Raw genomic sequence first — 26,362 nt, forward strand, 5'->3', positions numbered from 1 at the left:
TTTTTAAGTGTTCACAATACGTCATTTCATACCCAAAAGTTCGTGAGTCTAAGCTAATACTTAAGGTTATTGACTTAAGAACCCTATGTTAATAAACACTGAAATTAATTTTATAAATGCTAGATGAACCAATGATGCTACAGACAGTTATAAAAACCAGTCACACTCTCCTGCATACATGACCGATTTTTGAAGGGAACACCATCCATTAACTCTACCAAGCTTTCTGGAATGCAAGCACACAATAGGCGCTAATAAAATTAAAAATCTCACATGAAATTCTATTATAAGGAAAAGACTCACACATTCCTGTCATATTTAGAATACATTTTTCATATGCTCTTGCAAAAATCCTAGGGAGATCACATAGCTTTTTATTATTATTTGAATACTTTTATGTGTGTGGCACTCACACTTGAAGCAGAAAAGGGAATAAACAGAAGAGAGATTCCAAGTGACAGGAGCCACTTGGCACTGATGCACATTTCAAAGAATAGGTGTCTTGTTCATCCCCCACATATGCTTACCCTTCAGGATAAACAGGGGTTAAAATTCAGCATCCTGTATGTCATACTTAAAAAGCCACAAAACCACTGAAGGTGACTTCCTCCATTTTTCTTTTCACACGCCTCAAAAATGTGCAGACAAGAATTGAAGTGTTTTTAGTAAAACCCATTTCAAGCCAGACTTGCACATACCTTCCCTCCTTTCTTCCTCCTTTCTTGCCATGCTGCTTCAACACAAAGAATCTCCTCACTGACTCGTTTGTGTGTCTGAAACACCCCCTTGCCTCTATGCCCTTCCAGAAGAGCGCTTCAGCCAAGGTAGCTTTTCCTGAAGTGACAGAATCCTCCCGTTCTCCCTCCTGGCCTCTCATAAGAGAAAACGTCCAACCACTTCCCAGTTACTCATGCTTCACGACCCTGGTGTCTTCCATATCACAACCTGTGGTCCTCAAGATCAGACATTCACCATGGTGGTGGGGAGTAAGTAACTTGCTTGGAGCCTTTTGAACTGACTGCGGGATGATATATTACACTTCTCCTCCCGGAAGAGGAAACAACGGATCCGATCTCCACCCACAAAGAAACCATGGTAATTATAGCAGTGAAGCACTGAAGAAGGAGGAGAACTCTTCGATGATCTGCCAATTAAGTGCCATCGCCACAACGCATTCCTTGTCTATTACAGAATGAACACATGCATGCTCCTAGAGTTGGGACAATAGTGAGATGCCAGTGACTGGCCAGTGGATATGGCAGGAACTTATTTCACTGCCCTCTCTGATTCCGGTCAGCCACAATATTTCTTTAGGTAAAAAGTTAAAATTTGAAGTTAATGAAAACTTGTCCCTTCCCAGATTCTTAATCCATGGTCAAGGCCTTCTTTATGTGCTGTTTTAGAGCCTTCTTATCACAGTAACTGAGGCAGGAGGCACAGATGTCAGAGTGGGCTAAGGATGGGAGCATCAAACCCCAGCTACTAACTGGTACTGCCAAAGGAAAGGACCAGTGCAGCTCAAACTGGCCTCCACACTAGAACTTTGTAGCTCTAGCACAAGATCCAGTGCTTGGTACCTAGTAGATACTCAGAGGAATGGAAACCACAGTGCCTGCCCAAGCAGCCTGAAAATATTGATACTTGGGTTTCTAGAGGCTGAGGATACATCTGTAGCACTGTGAAAAGAGCACCAGCTTTGGATTGAGACTCAGGCATTTTGACTTTCTCTCCTACCACTCACTGTGTGATCCTGGACCTCCATTTCCCACATCTTAAAATAAGGAGAAGAATATTTATCTCATAAAGTTATAAAGGGGTTAAATGAAACAAAGTATAGAAAGTATGGTAACCAGTTCTTAGTAGGTGATCAGCACACAGGAGTATAATTATTAACGGCAGTAAAAGTGACCCCCAAACCTGGTATGTGTGGTGGGAGGAATAGGAAGGGAGATAGAAGAACTGCATATTCAACAAGGGGTTTTAGGGTCGGCATCAGTTCCATAATTTGCAGGGCCCAGTGCAAAATGAAATGCACAGTCCCTTTTCAAAAAGTAGGAAAAAGTGCTGTGAAAGGTCTTAAAATATGAAGCTTTTTCCTTTCTTCTGAAGTTGCTCTCCCTCGACCTGTCATGGTGGTATTGTATTTTTGAAATAAACTTAAAAAATAGTTCTAGATTTACAGAAAAGTTGCAGAGCTAACACAGAGAGTTTCCATATACCCCACATCCAGGTTTCCCAACAGTTAACATCTTAAAATGGCACGTGTGTCACAATTAATGAATGGCATGGTGGGTTTTATTTACTCTTTAAAATTGTGTTACTTCATGCAGAGGGATACCAGGAGGAGAGTGCAGACCCTTACAGGACCCCAGAGGCCCTGCAGCCTCTGACTTAGGGCACATGCACAGCTTACCAGTTGCTGGGGTGCCCGAACCTGCCAACTTCCAAACTGCATGCTATGCCTCGGCCCAGGGCAGGCTCTGAGAAAGGCAGACATTTCCCTTCACCATGGTACCAATGCCCCAACCCACAGCAGACAGGTGATCCCTAAGGGTGCTACAACTTCTGCACCAGGATGTGCGAGATACCTGGATCAGGGTGGACAAGAAGATCACCCCCACCAAGACATGGCCTCTGTCAACCATGGTACAGCCATGCCGGCCCAGGGCAAGGATGGCTGCTCCCATGCCCCACCTGAGACTTTGCAAGGCACCCATGTGCAGCTCAGATCCTCTCTGCACCTGCACCCAGGCCCCCGCTGGGAGTGGACAGCAGCAGTGGTCATGGGGTAGGGGTAGGGACATGGATGCTGGATGAGCCCTGGGGTGCCAAGGATCAGGGAAACAGGTAGCTGAGAACACGTCCAGGGGAAGCAGGTAGGTGGCAGGAGATGGAACAGTACGTGAGCCGAGGCTTCAAGCCACGGAGTATATGCTCCATTTTCCCATCCGACTTTACTTACAAAACACAAAGATAGGGCTTCCCTGGTGGCGCAGTGGTTGAGAGTCCGCCTGCCGATGCAGGGGGCGCGGGTTCGTGCCCCGGTCCGGGAAGATCCCACGTGCCACGGAGTGGCTGGGCCCGTGAGCCATGGCCGCTGGGCCTGTGCGTCCGGAGCCTGTGCTCCGCAATGGGAGAGGCCTCAACAGTGAGAGGCCCGCATACCACACACACACAAAAAAAACCCCCACAAAGATAATAATATTATGAGTTTCAAGACTAACTATGGGGCCCTTGAGTGAAAGGGCCCCTGTGCAGCTGCACAGGTTACATGCCCATGAAGCTGGTTTTGTTCCTTTTCTTACAAAAATGATTCTAAGAAGGAACGATGCTTAGCACCCCAGAAGCAAGTCTCAAGGGGATAAGAGAAGGTATTGAGGCCATCTGTGCTCATGGGGTGACCCTACTTGTCAACAATTTCCAGAGAGGAAGGAGCAGGGAGAACCTCCCTTCTATTCTCCCCTTCTTTTGCTCTTTTACTTCAACAAGAGCGACAAAGGAAGATTTACTTCCTTCTGCAGGTCTGGTAAGTATTGCATTTGACCCTGAGAAACAGGAAGAGAGGATGGATGAGTAATTATAATTAGTATTAATCTGGTAATAATACGTGACATTCATACAGCTCTTTTCTCAAAGGAGCGCCAAGCACTCTACCCATTAATCCTTGCAACATCTCTGTGCAATAAACACCGAAGAGATATGATTATCTCTAATTCACCTTAAGGCACAAGCTAAATCAGAGGTTAAACAGAGCAAGATTCCCGGCAAGACCCTATCTTGGTCAATAAAATAGAGGATTCACCTCTGGGCTGAAAATGCATGCATTCCTGAAATTGCTGCATTTAAAGTGGTATCTTACCCTTGGGTCTTTTCTATTTAAAATTGTGTAACTGCTTTCCTAAATGTTGTCATTTCTTGAGTCTCCTCTTCCCTTTTCTGATCCACCTAACACAGCCATTAGCCCAATATTTACTGTGCAGTATTTACTCAGAAGACCTGGCTTGGTTCTGGTCCCGCCTCTGGTTTCCAAGAGTAACCTCAGGCAAGTTACTTAACTTTGCTGAGGCTACATTTCTTTATCTGAAAAATGAACATACGAAAAATACTTACTCTGTTCTCACAAGGAAGGTAGAATAGGAGAATACACACAAAGCCAGACTCTAAACCTTAAAGTATAATGCACATTTTGCAAATATCACATTTATTATTACAGACAGGATATAGGTGCATTGTAGACAGCAAGAAAATTACAGAGAAGCAAAAAATTTGAAATGATAAAAAATGTCACATTTTACCAAGCAGAAATCACCATCGCTATCCCCCTTGTGCATATCCTTTCATGTATGCATGTATATAATCAAAACTAGACAACACTCGTAATTCCCTGGCGGTCCAGTGGTTAGGACTCTGTGCTTTCACTAACGAGGGTCTGGGTTTGATTCCTGGTCAGGGAACTAAGATCCCACAAGATGCCCAGCATGGCCAAAAAAATGAGAAAAGAATAGACAACACTGTACAAACTGTTGAGTAACATTCTTTTTTTTTCAGTCAATGATCTCCCCTCTTCTGATTTAATAATTTTCCAGCTCAGCTAATATTTAGCTCACATTTCAATATTCCCATATTTTTCATGCAAATTCAGTAGAGTGTGTGTGTGTGTGTGTGTGTGTGTGTGTGTGTGTGTGTGTGTGTTTTAGCAGAAAGGTGTTGGGGAGGAGAGATGAAGAGAAGGGCAGGGCAACAGGAAAGGGCAAATGGGATACCTCACCCTTGCCACGAATAGCGAACTGCTCAGAGCTGGAAAGCATGGAAACAGATTTTAGCAGTGATGAAGTCAGTGGCCCAGCTGGTAAGAGACCTCAAGTGCCCTAAAAGTTGGCCCCAAGCTCTGTGCAGGAAAGCACGATCTTATTACTGATCTCTGGGAAAAATCAGGATGGAGGCCCTTCATGTACTTATATCATTTGACTTTGAAGCCCTCAGTATGAGGGTTTCTCAATATAGATGAGAAAAACTGGGGCTCAGACAGGTCCTAAATCCCTATTATTAGCAAGTGAAAGCATCACAATATACCCCAAATATAAATTTTCTACAAACTATATCTAAATGCAATTTTTTATTGAGATATGATTGACATACAAAAAAGCTGGGCATGTTTCATGTATAACCTTGATGAGTTTGAAGATAAGTATACAGTTGTGAAACTGTCATCATAAATAATCTCATAAACTTAGCCATCGCCTCTAAAAGTTTCCTCCCTCCCTCTGTGTGTGTATGTGTGTGTGTGTGTGTGTGTGTGTGTGTGTGATAAGAACAGCTACATAAAATCTACCTTAAATTTTTACATATACAGTATGGTTAGCCATATGTACTATGCTGTACAGCAGGTTTCTAGGACTTAGTCACCTTGGGGATCTGAAACTATGTACCTGTTGATCAACACCTACCCAATCCCCCTTCACCCAACCCCTGGTAACTACCATTCTACTCTCAGCTTCTATGAGTTTGAGTATTTTAGATTCCTAATATAAGGGATCATTCTAAATGCAATTTTAACACAGCTCTGTATATATCAGAAATGTATTTGTCAAGATTCCAAGACTTTCTACCCCAATACAGTGCATAGAAAGGAAATGTAAATAACCTTTTGTTTATCTGCCTCACATAATCAGACTCTTTTCATTAGAGGAGGTGGTACTATTTGCAAGATAGTATGGTGGTTAAATCAATCAGAACAATTGCCACAGGCAACAGCAGGGATGAATCTCATAAACGTTAATGTCAAGCAAAAGAAACCAGAGATTAAAAAGCACATAAAAATATGATGTAATTTATATAAAGTTCAAAAGAGGTAAAAATAAACATATGACGTTAGAAGTCAAGATAGTGGTTAATTTGGAGTGTTAGCAACCGGGCGAGAATTGGAGTGGGACTTCCATGGGGCCGACAATGATGTACTTCTTGGTCTGGGCACAGGTTACATGGGTCTGTTCATTTTATGAAAATGCACTGACTTCTACACCTGTGATTGGTGCACTTTTCTCTGTCTTCCTGATTTTCTGTGCATGCTTTCAACAGAGAGACCCACCTAGGGAAAGCCTAGGTTTTTAAAAAAAAATTATTTATTTTTATTTATTTTATTTTTGTCTGCATTGGGTCTTTCTTGTTGTGCACGGGCTTTCTCTATTTGCAGTGAGTGGGGGCTACTCTTTGTTGCGGTGTGTGGGCTTCTCATTGGGTGGCTTCTCTTGTTGCAGAGCATGGGCTTCAGTAGTTGTGGCTTGCAGGCTCAGTAGTTGTGGCACCTGGGCTTAGTTGCTCCGCGGCATGTGGGATCTTCCCGGACCAGGGATGGAACCCGTGTTCCCTGAATTGGCAGGCAGATTCTTTTTTAAAAAAATTTTAATTATATCACTCTTTAATTAAGTTATTGATTTGTACATCATAATATAATGTATAATATGATAAAATTGTTGTTGATCACATCAGCTTCTCTCTTTTTTTTTTTAACATCTTTATTGGAGTATAATTGCTTTACATTGTTGTGTTAGTTTCTGCTGTATAACAAAGTGAATCAGCTATACATATACATATATCCCCATATTCCCTCCCTCTTGCATCTCCCTCCCACCCTCCCTATCCCACCCCTCTAGGTGGTCACAAAGCACCGAGCTGATCTCCCTGTGCTATATGCCTGCTTCCCACTAGCTATCTATTTTACATTTGATAGTGTATATATGTCAGTGGCAGGCAGATTCTTAACCACTGCACTACCAGGGAAGTCCCGAAACCCCAGTTTTTAAAAAAAAAAAAAAAGAAAAGAAAAAAAGAAACAAGAAACAGGGTTTCTAAAAACATGTTTCCTTTCCTTTCGTTGAACTGTAGCAGTGGGTTTCAACAGAGCTTGAGGGCTTCCCTGGTGGCCTCGTGGTTAAGAATCCATCTGCCAATGCAGGGGACACGGGTTCCATCCCTAGTCCGGGAAGATCCCACGTGCCGCGGAGCAACTAAGCCCATGCACCACAATAAAGAGTAGCCCCCGCATGCAGCAATGAAGACCTAATGCAGCCAAAAATAAAAATAAATAAAAACAAAATAAAAAATAAGAAACTTACGGTTATCAAGGGGAAAGATGGGGGTAGGCAGAAATTAGCAGGTTGAGATTAACATACAAAAAAGACAAATAAACAGAGTTGAGTAAATCATACACAGCTGAAAAAGGATGTTGGTTTGACATTGCATAGACCAGGATGCTCCTACTAAGTCAAAATTCAGTGGAACATATTGGTGTCTGGCCCAGCTGTTTACAGATCCTGACTCTGCCATTTGTTTATTAGCACTGTGACCTTAGACAGGGTAAGAAGCCTGATTGTGTCTCTGTGTCTTTACCTGTAAAACAGGAAGAGAGCATAACCTAGCTATGAGAATTAAGTGAAGGGAGGCATGCCGAGGCTTTGATACAGAGCTTAGTACCTGTCAGGAACTTTTTCCTCCACCCCACCCCCTACAAACCTCTCCCTGGTCCTGGCCACTTTCCTGAGGGTAGATAGCCATATGTTTGATGGCTGAATTGGTAGAGTTGTGCTCTGGCCCTGGGCATTGGAGGTGGGGGTGGGGGGCACATATAAAGTGGCCACGGAATCCTACAGTGTGCCTCTGGCTGCATGACCTCAGATAGGGAAATGGCTCTTGGTTAGGTTAGAGTTTGTTGGTTTTCTCTTCTAAAATATAGAACTTGCCTGATGTATCATTCTGCTTTTACCCAATGCATATTGACACACCAGATCAGTGGACCTTTAGACATGGAGAATTGTATAAGAAAGCCATTTGTTCATTCATTTATTCCACAAGATATACATTGAGTGTCTACTACATGCCAAACCTGCTGCTGCCAGGTGCTGGGACCACAGCAACGAAGAAGACTCGGTCCATTGAACTGAATGATTACATGGGAAACCCCTTTCCCATCTTCAAAATGGTCAGTCTGTGAAGCTGGGTGCCTTATCATCTTCCTCCCCTGCCTTGCTCCCCATCCCAAGCTTATACAGTACCTTTGTGAAAATTAGAAAAATGTGATCTCTCCTGGCAGACACAGCCCTTGGGCAGAAAGCTTGGGAAGTGACGCAAGGGTTGAACTTTAGCTCCCCTCGCCACCTGGCTAAGTACCTTTGATCAGTACCCAAACTACACAATGACCTTTTGCAATGGCCCAGTGGCACATGGCACAGTCGGGGCAACCTAGCATGAAGCTTTGCCTGGTCACAGCAAAACCTGCACTTTTAGTCTCAAAATAAACTGTTGATGTTGAAAGGAAAGCATCCCAAGACCTTTCCTAGCCCTTAATTTGTGAATATCATCAAATAACTGAAATAACATTAAATAAGCCGCCATAAAATAACAAAAAAATTTAATTTGGTAGACTAATTGTTATCTTTAAATGCAGTTTTTGTTTTTGTAGACACAATTTCTAAAGCAAGGGCTCCCTTGGGGAAAATATTAAAGGAGATCTTGATGGAGAAAATTTAAAAACCACTCTTCTGATTCTCTGAAGTAAGAAGTTATATGAATTGGACTCTACATCCAGCTAATAACAAGCTTTTTTCACAAGCTTCTAGCCCTGTAGATGTCCTCCCTAGATTCAGTGGGCCTTGAGGTTAGCAGGCTTATTTCACGCCTTGGTTCCTCCTCAAAGTGCAATAAGTATTTGTTAAAATGTAAAATTGTTTCATACATATGGAAATCAGCCTCTCTTTATTTAAAGGAGTTAGGTTGGGGCTGTGAGCCTATTTATTTAGTGATCTTGGTTATGATGTTTTTTCCCTGACAGTTAGCAATAGCTTTTCTTTTCATTGTAAGTTATTAAGTCCAAAGTTATATATTTTCTTTTGATCACTCTTTGGTAAATGAAATGCACCTGTGTTAGAGTGCAACTTTTCCAGAAGGCTGTTGTTTTAACCTTGAGTAAAACATTCTTAGAACAAATCCCAGGAACTGGAGAACACTCATACACTCTGTAACACAGTTCTTCCAAAGGCCATCTGTAAGCCCCAAATGGCCTTTCTTCAGGCAGGACTTTGTTAATGTGTCTTTATAAATATGAGGAACTTTGCAATTGCACATGACAGGGATTTCACTCTGGATGGATTCACGGAAGAAGAGGTTCACTGCCCTCAAGGGAAATAACAGTGAAAGTAGGTCATTTTGATGCTGATCTCCTTAGCAAACTCCTGTAAGACTACAAGTTAAAAAAAACTCCAATCACAGCTAGCTTTGGTATATACAACTTGACAGTTTACCAAGCACTTTCACTTGTGGATCTCATTTTTTCCTTGAAAAATAAGCCCCATGAGATAGAAATTATTATTATTATGACATACATTTTCCATTATGCATGTTAGAAATTTGAGTCCTGGAGATGTTTAATGATTTGCTCAGAGTCATCTGATGAGAGACAGAGAGAGAGAGAGAGAGAGAGACGAGAGATGAAGAGGAGGGAGGGAGAGAGAGGGAAGGAAGAAAGGGAGGAGGGAGAAGAACCAAAGTTTTCTGATTCGGAATTCCACGATCTTTTTTGCTAAGCCATGGGGCCTGTTATAAACAAATGGTCCAACTTTCTCTTTCTTTCACCCAGGCAAGATTGGACAAGGTGAAACTGTCTTTGATGTGTCAGCCTCATAGCCCTGTTCCCTTTCAGTGTCCTTACCCTTGCCAAACTCTGCTCTCCAGAAGGACTCTGACTTTGTCTTTACTTACTAATGAGAGTCTGTACTCATTCAGTTAATAACATGTACCACAAATGCGAAAGGGTGCCCAGGGAACTTAATTATCCACCTGTGCTGGTGTTACAGGGCAATGCCACAAGAAAGCAATCAGATATGGAGGTCAGTCGGTGTCCAATTATTTTTCTAATACATTAAATATATACAAGAAATATTTATGAAGAATGTAGAGTAGTGTTTAAAAGCCTGGTCTCTGGAACTACACTGTCTGGGTTCATATTCCATTGTCTAATCTTAAAAAAGTTACTTAACTTCTCTCTGCCTCAGTTTCCTCACCCGTGTAATGAGAATAATAATGGTATCTATATAATGGGTTGTAGTCTTAATGAATAAATGTAAAATGCTTAAGACAGTCCATGGTATAATATAAGCGCCTGATAAATGTTGGCTATTGTTTGTTGAATATGAGACAACAAATATTTATTTAATGAGTGAATTTTTTTTAAGTGCCTATTATATTGTAGGCTCAGCATGAAACTCCAAGGGTATAATGGTAAATTCTATGGACATAGTTTTTGCTTACTTGAAGCCTATATTCTAGCAGGAAGAGACAAATAATTATACAAAAACTTATTTAATTACAATTGGAAAAGGAGCTGCTACTAATTTTAGAGTGCCCTAAGAATTTATAACAGGGATAACAGAGGACTCAAAAGTCTAAGAAGTGGGATGTGATAAAAAGTTCAGGGAAGGCCTAACTTGGAAAGTTATGAGATCTGACGGAATAAGAATTAGGTGCAAAGAGGGAGGAAAGCATACCAGACAGGAAGAACATCAGGGTGCATTCCATGGACTAAGATCTGTCCATGTGTCAGGAACACACCGAGAGAAAAAGACTGGTGTGAGAAGTTCAGATCAGGCCCTACACAGCCATGGAAGGCCATGGAGAGAAGCTTGGAGTGGCCTAGCCAAATCTGCATTTAAAAAAGATCACGCTCCCTGGTGGTCCAGTGGCTAAGACTCTGTGCTCCCAATGCAGGGGACCTGGGTTCCATCCCTGGGCAGGGAAATGGATCCCACATGCAAACTAAAGACCCCACATACCGCACCTAAAAATCCTGCATGCTGCAACGAAAATCGCACGTGCTGCAACTAAGACCCAGGGCAGCCAAATAAATGAATAGATAAATAAATATAAATAAATAAATTAAAATCTTTTTAAAAAAAATCACTCTCCATGCAATCTAGAGAATGAACTTGAAGGCAGGAATGGCTGCGAGGAGGCTAGCTAGATAGTATTTAAAAGCCCAGGATAAGGGGGAAAACAGATAAGTTTGATTTCTGGCTCTGTAATTTATTTTATTAGCAGTGCAAACTTGGGCAAGTTACTTAATTTTCTCTAAGTCTTAATTTCCTCATTTCTAAAATTAGGGGATGTATATCTTTCCGGTGGGGTTGTTATGAGAATTAAGTGAAGTAATCCACATAAAAGTACTTAGCCCAGTACCCAGCACCTAGTAAGTATTCATGCCAGTTGCTAGCAGCATTATTACTTATTTTATTGCTTTAACCTATGCAGGAAGTAGTGATGGCTAGAATTACATTGTAGCAATGCAGATGGAGAGAGGTGAATGCATTTGAGATATTTATTAGTTGAAACCGTGTCATCCCTAGGACAGTGGTATTTGGTTGGTGATCAAAACTCTCAGTCATCTCAGCTTTTCAGGTCAGAATGTGATTTCTGTCAGTGTGCTTTAACTTCATTTCACTTACAGTACTAGTCCAACTCATAAGAGTGCAATGAGAAATCAGAGACCAATGAATTAATTTACAGAGAGCAATAATTTATGGTAAGCTTTTCATGTCATCTAGTCATTACACGTTTCTCAACATGGGAGACCAAATTCTTATCATAAGATTGCTTGGCAAGCATCAGATCAGAGCAGGGGACTTAGTTGGATGGTTTTAATCTGCTTTACTCAAGCCTGATACACTTAGCTCAAGTGTTTCCATTGGCCTGAAGTGCCCTTCCCAACTTTGTCCACCTGGCTAACTCTTATCTTTTAGGATTCAGCCTAGAGTTATCTCCTCTACAAAGCTTTCCAAATATTCTGAGGTTGGATTAAGCTCCCTTCCTCTCAGCTCCCACAACAACTGTGTTCAGGCCTCTTATTTCCAACTGACCTTGTCACTGGAATTCTTTCTCTTCGTTTATTTTACCCATGACTTCTTGAGAGTGAGGAACATATCTTTTTGGCTGGTCTTTAATGTAGCACAGTATCTACTTACCTAGTAGAAGCTCAAAAACATATTGTTTCAACTGCTGACTTGCCCAACGTATCAGTAGATGGGATATCCACTACCCAAAGGAATAGGGTCTTGGCTACTGAACAGTATTGGAGAAGCAATATCAGGAATTCCTGTTCTTGGTTCTTTTTTTACTAGCCTCCAAATAAACCACCTTCTTTTTGCTGATTTATTCAGTGTTACCACAATTAATAAGCTCTCTATTTCTTCTGCATTCATGTCTTGACTAGATTTCTAGCTGGCTCATTTTAATATAGGGGATATTCTGTCTTCCAAGGGGACTTTTGCAAAATCACATGCAGAATTTGTTATTCAACTCTCACAGAATAGCTGCAGGTGTCTGTGCACTAAGCAATACTAGAATTCCAAATTGATTTTGACAGTTGTCATACAAAAGATACAAGTAAAGTTCAGAGGCAGCACAGACAGATCTTAAAGACATGGGGGAAAGGGCGCTCAGGAGAGAATTGGAGGCCACGTAAAGAAGAATGTGTGGAATTTTGAGAGATGGAAAAACTGAGGTAAGGCAATGAGCAGCATGAATAAAGGTATGAAATTAGAAACAGGCCACACCATTCAGTCCTGTTTGGGAGAATTAGCATAATAGTCCTATCTGATTAGAGCACTGGGTGTCAGCAAGGGTGCAGATTGGAATACATCTGCAAAAGTAGCATGGTCAGGGCCTGATACTGGAGAGTGTTTTATGCTAGACCAAGGAATCTGACTGTATTTGGCAGACAGTGGGGAGCCATTGAAAACTGTTCAACAGAAGGATGGCACACACAGTGGTTTACAAATATCTTAACATTTTTTGCTATACAGTTGTTTAATGTTTTGCAGTTATAGATCTCTTTCATATGTATAATCTTTTAAAATCCTCATCGTGCCTTGTGAGAAGTGTTTTACTGTCTCTATTTTACACAGGAAGAGACTGAAGTTTAGGGAGTTTAAGCATCTCACCCCAAATCCCATAACTGATAAATGCAGAACCCGGAGACCTGAGCCTGGGCTTTCTGCCTCAAGTTCCGTGCTCTTGCTATTACAGTGAAGCCTATAAGATGAATAATTGATCTGATAGATGTAAGTTGTAAGGATAATAGGATAGAGTAGAAAATAAGCACCTGGCAAATTGTTATTATCAGGGATTATTATTTGCAGAAAAAGTTAGCCACTAAGAAGTAATGAGGTCCCAAACTGAGTGGGATCAGGGGGAATAGAAGGGTTATATATACCTAAAATTTCTCTTTACTTGTAGAGTGAAAGTTGTCAAAGGAATTTCAAGAATCAATGGAGAGCAGAAGAAAAGGTGTTTGCCATTGGGAATGAACATGGTAAGTGGGGAGAAGAGGGGTAGAAATTTCCTGTCACTCAAAACGTTATGGGCTGAAATCTCTTTCATTTACCTATAGGAAAGTGCCTTCACCTAGTGCTTTCCTGGGTGATGTCTCCGATCACACAGGACTTGGGGTACTTCACCATGTGAGAACGGCATTGCATTTGACAGTCAAGAGTTTGCCAAGAGCCAAAAGTACTACATACAGTCTTTTCCAGTTGACAAAGCATTTTCAAGTGTGCTCATTTTCTTCTACAAACAAAGCCATGAATGTTCTCTCCATTTTTATAAATGAGATCATTGAGGCTCATCAAGGTAAGGGGACTTTCTTTAGAATCTGGAATTTCTGCATTGTCCAGTATGATAGTTATTAATCATGTGTGGCTATTTGAGCAGTTAAAATGTGGTTTGAGATGTGCTGCAGGTATAACATACACACTGGATTTCACAGACTTTATATAGAAAAATTATGTAAAATATCTCTGAAAAGTTTTACATTTGACATGTTGAAATTATAATATTTTGGATATAGTGAACTGAGTAAAATACATTATTAAAACAAATTGCACCTGTTTCTTTTTATGTGTTTACTAGAAAATTTTAAATTTCCTATGGGTTTTGCATTACATGACAATTGGACAACACTGTTCTAGACCATAAATCTATTGATATTGACGTGAATACTCCAAAGCCAACATTCATTCCCCCCACACACTCACTTTAGAAGAGGTGGTAATGAGGATAATAATTGGACTTATTACTTATCCATTACCAAAGTTTCTAAGGACTTTACATGCATGAACTAATTTAATCTTCATCAATATTTCATGATCTGAGTATTATTTTGTATATAGTAGATCATTTTATTTTGCAGGTGAGAAACAGAGAAATTCAGGAGCTCTCTGAGAGCCACAGATTTAGTGGCATCCGAATTCAGACTTAGCCAGTCTGCCTCCAGTGCCATTAGGAAGGCTTTAGTGGCTGTCTCTGCTGGGTCAGTCCCAAGGAGACATTTGGATTGATTTCATTTATTGTTGACCTACTATAACTCAGGCAGCATGTGAGAGACTTTAGATATTATCTCATTTAATCTTTGCAACAACTCCGTTAAGTAGTTATTATTCCTATTTTACAGGTGAGTAAACTGAGGCTTGGAGTGATTGCACAACCTGCCCAAAGTCACACTAGGTACATGGTGAAACTCAGTTTACAATCCGGCCTGAATCTAAAGTTGATACTCCATCACTACGCCGGTCTGTGAAAGAGCTACACCTGAATCTCCTGGGGGTGCTTCCCAGGCAAACCCCAAGGTACTGAAGCAGTCTCTCTGGGGTGGGCTCTGGGAATTTGTTCTTCTTAGAATTGCTTCGGGTGACCCTCATCCTCAGCCAAAAGTTTGGCGATAACCGCCCTCTCTGAGTCTTTCATTTTCCTGGGAGTCCCACCTCTTCGGTCTCTCCTGGGAGCTGATGAAAAGTTGGAAAAAAAAAAAAAAAGGAAAAGGAAAGAAACAAACAAAAACAGTATTTCCCTTAGGCAGCTTCAGTGGGGCTGACCATTCATCTCAGCAGTGTCCTTGCTCCTTTCAAATCTTATCATCATCTGCCCTAAACTATGGGCTGAAATGATTTAGTTAAGCAAAGATAATCATAGGCTTCAGAGATAAAACAGTCAGTCCTCCTGAAGACATCCTTAGAAACATCTAAGTAGTCCAGGGCTGTGTCTGAGATGAGAGGCAGAGATTTACGGAGTGTAGAGGTGGGGGGATGGGAGGAAGGGACATAGCCGTAGACTCACAGGCTCTCAAGGTGATTTATGGGGTCCTGGATGATTCACTAAGAACCACTGGATGTGAATGAAAGCACAGAATGAATAAAACCAAGTGACTCTTGGGGGTGGGGTTGTGTGTGTGTGTGTGTGTGTGTGTGTGTGTGTGTGTGTGTCCCCACGTGCACGAGCATGCACGAGCGTGCACATGTAGTAGGAAAGCTATGTTTTTGGCAGCCTTGTTTGCACACAGACAAGCAATCGCTTTATGTGACAGATTCAGAACTTCTGACTAGCACACAAATATAAAATTAGGTCCTAGGTTTCTTGGCAACCCAACTCAACACAGTAGCAAACAAGAATTGTTTTAGAATCTGAGAAAGAAACCAACACTGTGTATGTCACAGCTAGCTTGCCTTCCTTTGACCAATTTCTCCTAATTTAGCAGTACTTCCGTTCCTGCCCTAATTTCCCCTGGTTTGTAAACTACGTCACTTAACTGAACTCAGCTCCAGACTTTAGAAAAACATAATTTTGTATTTCAGCAATGGTTTTCTTGGCATTTCTGCCTCTAAAGAATTTTACTTGATTCTGATTTTTCCTTTTCACCCTTGAAAGATCGTAGCTATCAGTTGTGTTTCCCTGTCTCTCCTTTTCTAATGGAGTGTCTAGTGCAGTATAATGCAGTGTCTGTTAAATGTGATTAAAGATTTCAGTGTTTGGTAAAAACCAATATTTACCAGGGAAATCCCGCCAACATAAATGTGCAGGCGAGGTAGAAAATATTGGCTCAATCTCCCCCGGACACACACATACAAACAAGAACTGTAAATGTTTTGCATGTCACTTCTGACATTTCTGGCCTCTTTTTTGCCAGTTTCACACATGTGTCCATTTAACACAGATTCTGAACAGTCTCAAAACTGGAATAATCTAGATAATAGACTCCAATAGTCATTTTTAAAGTTGTTTTCTTATTAGCTGAGGTTTGTTGTTGCTTGTTTTGTTTCTGCTCTGGTGGTTCTTCTAGCATTTATCACATACTGTCACGTAATTTGTTTAAGAGGTTGCCTTGAATTATGAGAGTTAATATTATTTGAAATAGTAAACAAGGGAATACTGATCTTTTACAAAGCAGATTATACTACAAAACTTATTTGCAGAAACACCAACAGACATTTTGAGATTAAGTCAGTCTTGTTTGAGTGATTAATTTAGCAAACATTTACTGAATTGAATTTATTCACTGATTGAATTTATTGAATGAATGAAATACTGCTACACTTTGAATGAATTTCAGATAGCTGTAGTTTGGATTCGAAATTATTTCTCTGAAACTGAATAGCCCGGGCAGCCAGCAGACAGAAGGCCCCAGGTGGCACCTGGCAGCCACAGCCTCAGGAGGGAGACTGGAGAGGGTGGAGACTGAGCGAGTTTCACGTGGCCAAAGCTCAGGACCAACCCCTCAGTAAAAACTTTAAACTGCAGTTCCTATACCACACTTCCTCTTAGTACAGAGGCCTGGGTCTGAGACGAGGGAGAGGGAATGACTCATCTACAAAAGAGGCCACTGAGATTGCTAATGGCAAACCCTGAACAGTGCCTGGTAAACAGCAAGCACTTAATAAATGCTTACCTTATAAACAAGTAAAATGAAATCCAATAACCTCCTATAACTTACGGGTTCAGTGTGGAATCTTCTGATCAAGATTTAGGAGCAAGAACAATTTCTATGTCTAGTCATCATGATAAAATCCCTTTGGTGACTTTCTCTACTTCCAAATGCTCAAGTGCTTATGCATCAAAAACTGAAGGACCGTGGGAAGGATGGATAAGGATAATGTTAGTCAGAGCAGCCATTAATTGAGAGTCTGCCTGAACAAAATCTCTCTAATCTTCTAGACAACCTTGTGAGGTAGATTGCATTATCATTAACGTATAGATGACAGAACAGGTGGGAAAGGAAATGGTGAATGAGGCTGGAAAGGTGGCCTGGGTGTCTGGGCTCAATAGCAGGCCCCAGTCCAGGATACAAAAGAAGCAAAAGAGAAGTCGTTGCTGTCCTCTAGGAATGTGTGATCCGAGAAGGGAGCAGGAACGCTCAGGCACAGAAGGCAAACAGCAAGGTCACACTGTGGGCTGCCGGCTGCACCATCCGAGGATTGGGAGCAGCAAAGGCATGCTTGTGCTTTGAAAGAGCAGGTGCTTATTAATACATGCTTGTGGAAGTGCACTGAACTTGAATTAAGAACCAAATAACGGTAGTCTAGGTGGAAAAACATGGAATCCAAAATGAAATGCAAAGCAGCAGGGAGATAAGTCTTACTGAACAGATTGCTGAAGAAAAATGGTTGGAGAGTCAGAGCGGGGCCAGACTGTGAAGTGCAGGAGTCTGGACTTGATGTACGTACGAGCAGCAAGGAGCTACTGGAGGTTCTGGTCGAGGGGCGAGGCATGAGGAAAGAGGGAATTTAGGACAACGCAGCCAACAGGAGTGTGTAAGATGCCTCTCAATGGGAAGCAGCTAGAGTCAGGGGCCCCAGGAAGACCCCACTGTGGGGATCTAAGCTGAAAACAATGCAGGCTGGAACGGGTGGTGACAATAGGATGAAAGAGAGAAGTTCTAAATAAGGTCTGGAAGGAAACAAATATATACCAATTCACGACAGGGCAAAAAATATACCATTCTCCGTGAGAGATGACCAGGGAGAGGAAGGTGTGCAAAACTGTCACCGCTGTTTCTAGCCTTGGAGTGGACAGAGCAGAACCACTGACAGATATGAAGGAGTTGGGGGAGGAGGGGGAAACGGTAATTTGGACTCCCTGGAGTTTGGTGTGATTCCCATATGGTTACAAGGACTTGGGGTGGGTCTCTAGTAAGTGGACTGAGCTCAGGCATGGATTGCTGCTGACGATTATGAGCTGGGGACGGTGAGCGCACACAGCCTGGCCATGACTCTCCAGGGCATGTGTCTATCTTCTAATTGGTTCCTGGAGAAAGGTCAATAACAAATACAAGATCCCACCCATGGCCCGCACATTATCTCACCAACTTGAGTGATTTCCAGCTCTGCAGGGCACAAGCCCAATGCAAGAGATTTCTCTCTTCTCAGCAGCTGCAAGGTACAAGGCCGAATCCTCTGTGGAAAGGACCACTAAAGCTTGAAGCGGCCCAAGAGACCAATCATATTTAAACCAACTCCTTGGTTCATAGGTGATAAGACTGAGGCCAGGAGAAAGGAATGGACATCTCCAAGATCATACAGCCATTCCCTCCGTGAAACAGCAGGGACCAGTTTTGAATTTTTACGGAACCTGTTGTTGCCACTTCACTGTGCCTCAAATCTGACTGGCAACATTTAAAGTACCATTCAATTAAACTAGTATTTGTAGACACATAATAGGTGTCAGTCTCCATGCTAGACACAGAGGATACCTACCAGAAGGGTAAATAGAGCAGTCACTGCCGTTGAGGCACTCACAGTCCAGAAAAGACTGTTTGAGAATAGGAGTAATTGCTTTTCCTTGGGTAGGAGTGATAGGGAAGGCTTCCTGGAGGAAGTTATGCCTTGGCAGGGTTTTAAAGGATGAATAGGAGTTTTCTCAGCAAGAAATAGGAAAGGGGGCTTCCCTGGTGGCACAGTGGCTGAGAGTCCGCCTGTCGATGCAGGGGACGCGGGTTCGTGCCCCGGTCTGGGAAGATCCCACATGCTGCGGAGCGGCTGGGCCCATGAGCCATGGCCGCTGAGCCTGCGCGTCCGGAGCCTGTGATCCACAATGGGAGAGGCCACAGCAGTGAGAGGCCCGTGTACCGCAAAAAAAAAAAAAAAAAAAAAAAAAAAAAAAAAAAGGAAATGAAGGTAAAAGTATTTTATAAGCAAAGGAAACAGCGTGTATCAAAGTAAAGAGATGTTACAGTATAGTGCTTGGTGTTACTATTAAGGGTTTTTAGTAGTTTCATGGCAATTGAGGGTAGAGAAGGAACAGCAGGAGAGGCAGACAGAGCACTGTTAGGAATTTTAAAAGTGTGTGTGTTGGGGGTGGGGGAGTGAAAAACATGAGGAAGACATCCACAAAGTCCCTAAGTGATATTCCTTAGAGTTATAGTTATAATCAGAGATATATAGAGAGTTAGAGAGCAAAAGTCAGTAAACTTTTTTTAAAAGACCAGATAGTAATTATTCTAGGCTTGTGAGCCACGTGGTCTGAGTTGCGAATATTCAACTCTGCCATTTAAGCATGGAAACAGCCACAGATAATACAGAAACAAATGCAAGCGACTGTGTTCCAATGAACCTCTATTTTCAAAAACAAGTGTACGGCCCGAGCGCCATGTTTGCCAATCACTACTACGGAGACATCCTGAGATCCTGACATCACTCTCAATACCTGTGGTAGACAGAACAAAGGCTTCCCAAAGAGGTCTACATCCTAATCCTTGCAACCTGTGAATATATTATGCTACATGGCAAAGGAGGAATAAGGTAGTAGATAGGAATATGGTTGCTAATGAGCTAATCTTAAAATAAAAATATTATTTTAGATTATCTAGGTGGGCTCTATGTACAAGGGTCCTTACATGTGGAAGTGGAAGACAGATGAGTCAGTGTCCGAGTAAAGGAATGTGAGAAATATTCAACTGACTATTGCTACCTTTGAATGTGGAAGATGGCCAGGAGCCAAGGAAGGCAGGCAGCCTCTAGAAGCTGGAAAATGCAAGAAAATGGATTTTCCCCTAGAGACTCCAGAAGGGAACACAGCCTTGCCAAAACCTTGATCTGTGTTGTTTTAAGCCACAAAGTTTGTGTAATTTCTTACAAGGGCCATAGATAACTAATACAACGCTCACCTGAGCTAAACCTTCTAAACACTGTGGTGAACTCTCCAGCCTCCAGAGTAAAGAACTCAGGTTTAACATCCATTTAAGTGCCTCATTTAAATGCAAAGGGTAGGTAGGTTAAAGAAATCTGGATTTGGATGTGGGGAAATCACGCCATGCTTCAGGGAGTGTCTAGAATAAGGAGCTGCTTTTACACTGACGAGGCTTTACACCTCCCTGATGGAGTAGAGGAGGCACTGAAACAAACTTTCCCGTGACGTGTGTTTCTCAGGGGGCTCCCAGACCTATGCACTTGGGGATTTAGAGAACTGTGTGCTTGAGGGTGCAGATGAAAGTCCCAGAGCAGGTCCCGTAGGCAGGCTCAGAGTGGGGAAGTGGGCCGTCAGACATCAGCGCCTGACTTTCTCTTCCACCCGCGGCAGGCTACCCTCTGCCCTCTGCTGTGCCACTGTAACATTTACGTCACAGGGAATACACTTTGCTGCCCTAACGTGTGTGTTACGAGGGAAATGAGAACGTGAAGCTGGTGGCATTTGACAAAGGAGGCAGCATTCCAAAGACGAGCTTGGGCAGTCCGGGCAGGCACATGCTGTTAGGGGTCATTTCAGAGACAGCCACCGCCGCTGGGCATTCACAGAGGTAGGTCGGTTGAGGTCAAGGGCCTCTGCCCAAGAGTCCTCTCAGACTACCTTCCGTGGCCAGAGGCGGAGGCCATGGGTTCTGACCTCCCTTCCACACTGTAAACATCCTGAAAGCAAAGACTTCCTCACAGCAGCTAACGCAGCGCCTTCCACTCCAGAGTCAGGCGTCACTGCCCAGAGGCTAACTGATGATTAGTAAAATCAAGGAGACGGTGAAGGCAGATCTTGTCATAACAATAACAGTTCTCACAATAAATTTGGAAAGTACATTTCAATGTTCAAAACATCCTTACATACACTGTCTCAAATGATCCTCCTAAGGCTGCTAGGAAGGGAGTATTAGCAAACCCATTTTGCTGAGGAGAATGAGTTTCATAGGCATTAAGTGACTAGATTAACACTCCACAGCTCGCAGCTGGAAGAGCTGGGCCTGAACCCAGGTCTCTGGTGTCTTAGATTGGGAGTTCATCTGCATCTTACAACTTCTCCTCCTTTCCTCCCTTCTCTTTGTCCCTCCCTTCTGGAAACACTGAGTATCTACTATGTACCAGACAACACGGCTCGAGGTCCCACAGATATACAGTTAACTAAGAAGGTTCTGGACCTGAGGAAGATCATAGTTTGGCAGGGGAGCCAGACATGTCAATGTGCAAACTATGATACGACCTAAGACTAAGACATTTACTGAGCGCTCTATGTGCTGGGCACTGTACAACTAACGTTCAGCATCTTATGATGTAGGTATCATCTTCCCCACTTTACAGGTAAGGAATTGTAGCTTTAGAGTCATTAAGTATCTCCTAAGTTGCAGCCAGGATCCCCATTCTCTCCTGATTCCTCATCTCACACTCTCAGCCACTCGACGGTGCTATGTCACCATAAGCACTAGCACAGAGCTCCACACCGGGGCAGTGAAAGAGCAGGGGAAAGATGGATTGACCGTCCAGCAGAATTAGAGAAGCAGAATAAAAGATGGGTTGACCGCCCCTAGAAAGTGGGACATGTGCATATAATGCGGCAGAGAGGAATGAACCAGGTCATTTAAAGATGATCTTTAAAGTTTGACCCCTGATTCTAAAAACTGAACATGAGAAGAGAGTATTCCACAAATCTGATGCCATTTTAAAATATTTGCTGAGTAACTATTAGGGGCAAAGCATTGCGCAGGGGATTCCATGAGGAATCAGATTCAGGCCCAACTCTTAAGGAGATAATCCTGTATTTGCACTGAGAGAGTAGAGGTGAAGCCATCTTCTAAGGTCACTGTGGGGTAGAAGAAAAAGTTCTGAACTGGGAGCTGGGAGATCTGGACTCCAGTCCCAGTTTTATCACCAGTTCACCCAGCAAGACCCTCAGCCTCTCAGTTCCATTTCTGCAGCTTTGAAATCCAGTGTTGGAAACGATAATGTCTAGGGCCTCTTTTAGCTCTGGTATTTTATTATTCTGTTTCATTAAGGAAGTGGAGGAAAAGAGCTTACGTGTCACGGCAGACTGGAAAGAGAGAGAGTAGTTCACCTCAACAGAAGCCATCCCACAGGAGGTGCCTTTGGCACCCCAATCCTGCAGGTGCCCAGCAGCCGCATGGTGCGAGCTGCCAGAGTCCCCGCTTGTTTTCCACCCTCAAACTTGCAAGGGATCCCCTAAATAATGAAATCACAGACAGGTACCCCAAGAAGTCAGTGTTTTTCAGATGCCTTGCACATCCACAGCACTAAGTGGCTGCTTGAAGCTGTTATACCATTATTATTGTTGCTGTTAGAGAATTATGGTAATTAACACTATTTACTGGGAGCATTCTATGCACAAGGTGCCATGAGGGGTGCTTTGCTGACAATTACCTCCTCCTCTTGCCAAATGTAAGCAGTGTTACTGTCTCTACTCTAGAGATGAATCTGTGGCTAGAGAAGGTTAAATAACCTGCCTGAAGCCACACAGCCACCAGTCTGGGGCAGAGCCTGTACTTGCACCCAGGACCTAACCCTAATCCTAACCCTAACCGTAATCCTAACTTCATCCTCCTGCTCAATTTTGCTACAATATGCGATGCTTCCGGTCTGGGTATCCTTCCTTCACTTTAACCTGCTGTGAGCAACTGAAAAGGAGGTAAAATGGCCGATACGAATCATACCATAATCTTACCTTACAGTTTGCAAAGTGCTCTCTTATAAATCCATCATCTGATTCTCATGTCAGCCAGAGAGCGAGATGGAGCATTATTTCTATTTTTTTTTTTTTTTTTTTTTTTTTTTTTTTTTTTTTTTTTTTTTGCGGTACACAGGCCTCTCACCGTTGTGGCCTCTCCCGTCGCGGAGCACAGGCTCCGGACGCGCAGGCTCAGCGGCCATGGCTCACGGGCCCAGCTGCTCCGCGGCATGTGGGATCCTCCCGGACCGGGGCATGAACCCGCGTCCCCTGCATCGGCAGGCGGACTCTCCACCACTGCGCCACCAGGGAAGCCCTATTTCTATTTTATAGAAGAAGAAACTGAGTATCAAGGGAAGTGAGTAACCTGGAGGTTTCTTAAACCCTCTTGCCATGCTAATCATGTACTCATCTAAATTTCTGACCACTCTGGGACATTAATTTTCAGAACATTGTGTCATGTGTCTTAAACTGTATCCGGTTATTTATATTTGCATTGCAGCACGGCTAACATAGGGCCTTCCCAAAGAGATATTACCAAATGGCAACTGGTGTTTCCTTAAATCTTCTTCCAGGACTCAGTGTAAGTGATTCCCAAATAACTAAGAATAGCTCAGTGAATGCTAAAGTTCCAAAACCTCACAATAATACAATTTTTTTCTTTCAAAATGCCAGTACATTCATTGAACCCCATCCTCTTTACTGAGTTGACAGTGTTTATGTAAACTTCACAGAACGTTTTGAACCTTCTTTTCTGAGTGTAAGGCTGTATGTAGTGCTATGAAGTAGATCATGAAGAACTTTCTTATACATTTTCTCCAAACTATGTCTAAATGCAATTTTAACATAGCTTTGTATACACCAGAAACATATCCAACAAGTCTTCCCAACTATATACCCAAAGAAAGCACATAGAAAAGAAATTTAAATAATCTTTTGTTTCTCTGTCTCACATAATCAGACTCTCTTACCACTAGAGAAGGTAGTACTGTTTGCAAGGTTGTGTGGTGGTTAAATCAATCAGAGCAATTGCCACATGAAATAACAGGGATGAATCTCATAAACTTAAATGTCGAGCAAAAGAAATCAAATATTAAAAAGCACATAAAAATATGATTCAATTTATATAAAGTTCAAAAGAGGCAAAAATGGGGCTTCCCTGGTGGAGCAGTGGTTGAGAGTCCGCCTGCCGATGCAGGGGACGCGGGTTCGTGCCCCCGTCAAGGAAGATCCCACATGCCGCGGGGCGGCTGGGCCCGTGAGCCATGGCCGCTGAGCCTGTGCATCCGGAGCCTGTGCTCCGCAATGGGAGAGGCCGCAGCGGTGAGAGGCCCGCGTACCGCAAAAAATAAAAATAAAATCAAAGAGGCAAAAATGAATCTATGATGTTAGAGGTCAAGAGAGTGGTTACCTTGAGGGGGATTGTGACTGGGAGGGGACTTGAGGGGGGCTTTCATGGGGCTGGCAATGATGTATTTCTTGTTTCAGGTTCTGACTACGTGGTTGTGTTCGTTTTATAAAAATTCACTGACTTCTACACTTGTGATTTGTGTACTTTTCTCTCTGCACGTTATATTTCAATAAAACGTTTCTGGAAAAAAATCAACTAACTCTAGCTTCTTGGGCCTTGACATCTGTAACTAGCATCTTGTCGCTTCTGTCACTTCTGTTTTCCCTTTGGAGCTTCTCAGTGGGAAGTGTTCCACCTTTAATTCTGAAACACCTCTACTAAGCTCAACCTTGTTATCTGCCTAATTTTGTAATTTTTTCATGGCTACTGGAGGGCAGAGACAATGTGGTTTCAAGAAGAAAAATTTCTACCATTTACAGTTGTGAGTCCTTAAGCAATTGTTTGTTCAATGTGACTTTGAGGACCTCTACCTCTGTAACCGGGGTCATAAATGACTGCTTCATAAGGTTACAATGACTCGTCATGAGGATTACATGAAACAATGTGTGCAAACACCATCAGAAATCCTAGCATAAAGGTACTCTTGGAAATCTGACTTTTGCCCTTAACTCCTCTCCACATTGCCCATTCTGCTTGGATCTTCATCTAGCATGAATCCCATCAACACTAGTATATAAAACAATAATATTCCCCACTACCTGGGAATTCCTGGGTAACCCCCATTGTCTGTATTTTCCCTTCTGCTGCCATAGTTGAAGAACATCAATACTAGGTTAATTACATCTACCACAAATGCCCGAGTCTAACCTCAGCACGGCTCTTAGTGCAGTTTTATCATCTCGCTACTGATCCCTCACAGGTGTATATGAAAACTTTCCCACTGCTCACAAATCCCCATCTCCATGTCTATCCTCTCACTTTTACCAAAGATCCAACTTCCTACTTCACTGGTAAGATAAAGGTCAACTTGAATTCTACCAACTTCACCCCTTTCAGGCCTCAGGAGGCTTCTTTGTCTTCACTTCACCTATCCATTTTAGTGTCTCTCCTCATTTTTTTTCGTTTTTTTCTCCTCCACTCTAGTTTCTTTTCTTTTTTTTTAAGACCTTGATAATTTCAGTTATACCCTCACTCACTTACACCTTTAACAACTTATTCTCCAGGACCTTCACTGTTTCTCCCTATACACTCATTTATGTTTTTCCCGTCCTACAACCTAAAAGCTTTTCTTTAGTCCCTGCTTCAACATTATCACATCATTCTTCTTTTATTGCCACCTTCCAGAGAAATAATTTGAAATTCTAGTTCCGCCTCTTCACCAGCCCATCAACCTTCAACGTCTGCAGTCTTGCCTCTGTTCCCCCCATTCAATGGCAACTGCTTTCTCTCTCTCTTTCTCTCAAAACCCAGGGGCCTCCTGAATGGGAGATTTAGTGGGCACTTCCTATTTATTTAATTTAATTTTTTAGTGGGCACCTCTTAGCATCCATTGACATCTTTCACACTTGACTTAGTGACTCCAATCTCTCTTTTGGCAATTTCATTTACTTCCATGTCTTTAAGTGGTATTTTCATTTCGATAGCTCCCAAATCATTGTCCCTGATCTGTTACTGAAATGCCACATCTACTTTTCCGGCTGACTAATGCATCTTACCACGTCATTATTCTACTTCTACAAATTCAAACTCATCATAAAATAGATCATTTGATGGAATAAACATCGTTCAAGGCATCTGATTTCCCCAACTGGCTATTCCACTAATTTGCAGAGTGATCATAGACAAGTCATTTACTCTCACTGGATTTTCTTCTACACGAAACAAAGGGATTGGGCATAATCATAATGACTTTAATAGCTGTGAAATTCTATAATGCTATGTTTAAAAAGATAAAGGCATTATCTTCCTCGCACCTACAATCTGCCCTTTTCCCTGACTTCCATATTTTTATTAATGGTACCCACATTCCCATAGTTATCTAAACTTAAAATCTCTGCTTTATCTTCCATGCCTCCTTTTTTTCTCAGTTTCTACAACCTATGAGTTGGCAGGCTCAGTGGATTCTACCTCAAAAATATCAATTGCATCCAGTCCCATCTTTCCCTTTCTCTCATTGTAAATTATAGTCAAGCCCTCATTTAACCAACGAGGGCTTTTGCAGTCACTTTCTCACTGGTATCCATGTTTTATATCGTCAAAAGA

The 26,362-nt window shown here is 42.3% G+C and overlaps 1 protein-coding gene across 5 annotated transcripts in view; it reads right to left on the reverse strand.

Annotated features, from left to right (window-relative positions):
- PDE4B (phosphodiesterase 4B) overlaps positions 1 to 26,362 on the reverse strand; it is a 597,863-nt gene that overhangs the window by 43,282 nt on the left and 528,219 nt on the right. The window contains exon 1 of one of the 5 annotated variants that reach the window (XM_059075572.2): positions 22,747 to 22,767. The exons of the other annotated variants lie outside the window; for them this stretch is intronic. The gene's annotated coding sequence lies outside the window, so the exon portion shown is untranslated. Of the gene's footprint in view, positions 1 to 22,746; positions 22,768 to 26,362 lie in introns of those variants that run through there. 5 annotated transcript variants of the gene reach the window in all.

The sequence above is a fragment of the Kogia breviceps genome, chromosome 1, assembly GCF_026419965.1.
Source record: "Kogia breviceps isolate mKogBre1 chromosome 1, mKogBre1 haplotype 1, whole genome shotgun sequence".
Taxonomy (NCBI): Eukaryota; Metazoa; Chordata; class Mammalia; order Artiodactyla; family Physeteridae; genus Kogia; species Kogia breviceps.